The 4,271-nt window shown below is 44.9% G+C and overlaps 1 pseudogene; it reads left to right on the plus strand.

The window, feature by feature from the left end:
* The first annotated feature begins 1,272 nt into the window (after positions 1 to 1,272).
* LOC112819748 (splicing factor 3B subunit 4 pseudogene) lies at positions 1,273 to 2,745 on the plus strand (annotated as a pseudogene).
* Positions 2,746 to 4,271: the final 1,526 nt, after the last annotated feature.

Here is a 4,271-nt window from a genome sequence, read left to right on the forward strand (position 1 = left end):
AGTGAAACCATGCTATACAAGTTTGGAGTGAGTCACTAACTAGAATTTCCAGAAACAATAATCTACATCAATCCATAGTTTGCCTCCTCTCAAATCTGCCTGTACAGAATCTCACATCATGTTGTCAGCTTTCCTGTCTGGATTTTACACTCTCTATCTACTTGTTTTGATCCCTGGATCCCAAGGCCTGACCACATCTGGACCTCACTTCTGCCTATGAGCTAGCTGGTCTGAGTGACTAAGTACCACCTGGCTCCTCCTTACTTGTGGACATCCCGGACCTCCCAAAGACCTTAGTTCTTCCCCAGGCCCTTTACTGCAATTTGTGTTACCATACCCTAGGACCTCCCATTCACTCTCAGACCAGACTGAGGTCTGCCATTTCATCCTCCTCTAAAGCTTTGTCTTTTACTTTCCCTTCTCTCTTCTGAGATCATGTGTGACCCTTCAGTGAGGCTTGTCTTAGCTCAGGCTGCTATAACAAAATACCATAGACTTAAACAACAAACACATATTTCTCACTGTTCTGGAGGCTGGGAAGTCCAAGATCAAGGTGCTGGCTGATTATGTGTCTGGTGAGGACCCTCTTCATGGTTTTCAGATGGCTGTCTTCTTGCTGTATCGTCATATAGCTGAGAGGGAGGTCATCTCTCGTGTTTATCCCGTAAGGGCACTAGTCCTCTCGTGTTTATCCCGTAAGGGTGCTAGTCCCATTATGAGGCTCTACCGTCATGACTTAATCACCTCCCAAAGGCCCAACCCTTCATGTTAGCATCACACTGGGGCCTGGGGCTTCAACATGTGAATTTGGGGAGGACACAACAAAGTCTGTAGCAAGGCTCTACCACCTGATATAACTTTTGTTCCTATTTTTTCTAGTCTCTCAATCTTGTCACCTCTTACAGCATTTCTTTTGTGAGCAATAGAACTGAATCATGACATATTTTATAGGTTATTATGAGACACAGTAATGCTCAAGAATGACTAAGACAAAGCCCTTACTATCAGGGGACTCACAGCTCGCAAGAAAGACAAACTATAACAACATTATAAATTAATTTGTAATAGTATGTATAGGGTACCCAGCAAATACGCTGAGAAAGGGATATATGGGTCACAATTCGATTTTTGGCATCCTTCATGTGCCAGATCCTGGGTTGAAGAAAAGGGAAAAAAAAAGACTTTTTCTTCAGGAGTGACAAAATTAGCACCTGAGTACACAAAGCAGCTAGCATTAAAGAAGAAAATCCTGAGACGGCGGGAGCTCTTTCGCCATGGCGGCCGGGCCGATCTCCAAGCGGAACCAGGATGCCACTGTCTACGTCGGGGGCCTGGACGAGAAGATTAGCGAACCATTGCTGTGGGAGCTATTTCTCCAGGCAGGGCCAGTAGTCAACACCCACATGCCAAAGGATAGAGTCACAGGTCAGCACCAAGGCTATGGCTTTGTGGAATTCTTGAGTGAGGAAGATGCTGACTATGCCATTAAGATCATGAACATGATCAAACTCTATGGGAAACCAATACGGGTGAACAAAGCATCAGCTCACAACAAGAATCTGGACGTGGGGGCCAACATTTTCATTGGCAGTCTAGACCCGGAGATTGATGAGAAGCTGCTTTATGATACTTTCAGCGCCTTTGGGGTCATCTTACAAACCCCAAAGATTATGTGGGACCCTGACACAGGCAACTGCAAAGGTTATGCCTTTATTAATTTCACTTCCTTTGATGCTTCGGATGCAGCTATTGAGGCCATGAATGGGCAGTATCTCTGTAACCGTGTCCTATGCCTTTAAGAAGGACTCCAAGGGTGAGCTCCATGGCTCAGCAGCTGAACGACTTCTGGCAGCCCAGAACCCACTCTCCCAGGCCGACCGCCCTCATCAGCTGTTTGCAGATGCACCTCCTCCACCCTCAGCCCCCAATCCTGTGGTATCATCATTGGGGTCCGGGCTTCCTCCACCAGGCATGCCTCCTCCTGGGTCCTTCCCACCCCCAGTGCCGCCTCCTGGAGCCCTTCCACCTGGGATACCCCCAGCTATGCCCCCACCACCTATGCCTCCTGGGGCTGGAGGACATGGCCCACCATCAGCAGGAACCCCAGGGGCTGGACATCCTGGACATGGACACTCACATCCTCACCCATTCCCACCGGGTGGGATGCCCCATCCAGGGATGTCTCAGATGCAGCTGGCCCACCATGGCCCTCATGGCTTAGGACACCCCCATACTGGGCCCCCAGGCTCTGGGGGGCAGCCACCACCCCGACTGCCACCCGGAATGCCTCATCCTGGACCTCCTCTGATGGGCATGCCCCCTCGAGGGCCTCCGTTTGGATCTCCCATGGGTCACCCAGGTCCTATGCCTCCACATGGGATGCGTGAACCTCCTCCACTGATGCCTCCTCATGGATACACTGGGCCTCCACGACCCCCACCCTATGGCTACCAGCGGGGGCCCCTCCCTCCACCCCGTCCCAACCCCCGGCCTCCAGTTCCCCCTCGTGGCCCACTTCGAGGCCCTCTTCCTCAGTAATTTCTCATTCTCTTACCTCCTGTTCTATCTTCCCAATATTTTTTCAATTCCCTGGACCAGTCAGAGTTGCTGTAGCTCCCTATGGCTAAGGCACTAATCCCTCTCAGGCCTTTTTTTTTTTTTTCCCCTTTCATGTAATATTTTTCACAGGAGGTTTTATTTTTTTTCTATGTTGGTCCTAAGTGTTTTGCAAATGCACAGAGAAAATAAAACTAAACTCCTTGTTTAAAAAAAAAAAAGAAGAAAATCCTACAAGCTTGTTTCCATATTTGCTTCAAGTATCTATTCTTTCTTCCTTCTTTCTTTCTTCTTTCTTTTTTTCTTTCTTCTTTCTTTCTTTCTTCCTTTCTTTCTTCTTTCTTTCTTTCTTTCTTTCTTTCTTTCTTTCTTTCTTTCTTTCTTTCTTTTTCTTTCTTTCTTTCTTTTCTTCTATCTATCCATCCATCTACCTACCTATCTGTTTGCCTGAACCATTTCCCAAAATAAAACATCATCATGACATCTCATCCCTTAATATTCTAACATGCATTTCAAAAAACAAAAAAAAACCTAAGGACATTCTCTTATATAAGCACAACACCATTATCAACATCATACCTAACAATTAACAAAAATTCCCTAATCTACTCTACCAGCCAACTGTGCTTTATTGTCCCTTTTCTCCCCACCTGTTACCCACCTTCTCTTTTGGGCTCAGAGCCCAGAGAGAGACTGTCATATCCAGGCTCCCAGGTGGGTTCAGCCAACAGCAAGCACCCACAGGCATTGGAGGCCAACAGGAAGCACCAGGAAGGGATGAAGGGTGGGAGCATCTGGGACGCTTTTACTCTGCTCCTCCCTGCCAGATTGCTGGTCTGGCCTTGGCTGCATCACATCAGGCTTCCCTATTAATCCCAGGTACATCAGCATCCTTTGTTAGTTGGTCTGGCCCTGAACACACCTCTCAATAGTATCGCCATTAAATACTTCATGATTAAGTTCTTTTGAGTTTGTCATCTGTTTCCTGTGAAGATCCTGCCTGATATTTGAATGGCCCATATTCAAATGTTCACCATTGGTCCAAAGTATTTTTAAAGCTTTATTTTAAAAACCAAAATTCAATCAAAAGTTCCACATTGGACTTGGTTCTGCCTCATTAGTCTCTTAATCCAGTAACTCCTCCTTTTTTTTTCTTGCCATTGACTTTTTTTAGGAAACCAGTTATCATAGAAGTCCCACATTCTGAATGTGTCCAATTGTTTCCTCATAGTGTTACTTAATTTGTTCTTCTCTGTGTCGTATTTCCTTTAATGTGAATCTAATCAAGCCTTCAGATCCAACTTCCATCATAAACACTGTATAATTTATAAGGCATTGTCATCACTAATAGTGGGAAAATTGGATAGTAAGTTTAATTACCAAGTGATGATACCCATATTTCTCTATTTCAAAAGGGTTTTTTTCCCCACATTTGCTATTAGCACGTAATTTGTGGGGGTGATATTTTGGTACCAAGTGAATGTCTAGGGCTCTGTCACCCATTCTGCTAGCAGTTTTAGCATTCATTCTTGGTCTTTGTCTGGATTAATTATTTCATTATGTCTTGTAAACTTATTATTTTCTATTTCTATCATTATTTCTACATTCATTGCTAATGTTCTTCTGTAAATAAGAGCTTTACTTTAATGACAAGGACTATTTCTTTTTCCTGACAACAGTTGCTACAATAAAAGCAGAATACACTCTAAGTTTTT

This window comes from Callorhinus ursinus, unplaced genomic scaffold (genome assembly GCF_003265705.2).
Source record: "Callorhinus ursinus isolate GAN/ISIS: 27379988/994484 unplaced genomic scaffold, GSC_fseal_2.0 scaffold3, whole genome shotgun sequence".
In the NCBI taxonomy this organism is placed as follows: domain Eukaryota; kingdom Metazoa; phylum Chordata; class Mammalia; order Carnivora; family Otariidae; genus Callorhinus; species Callorhinus ursinus.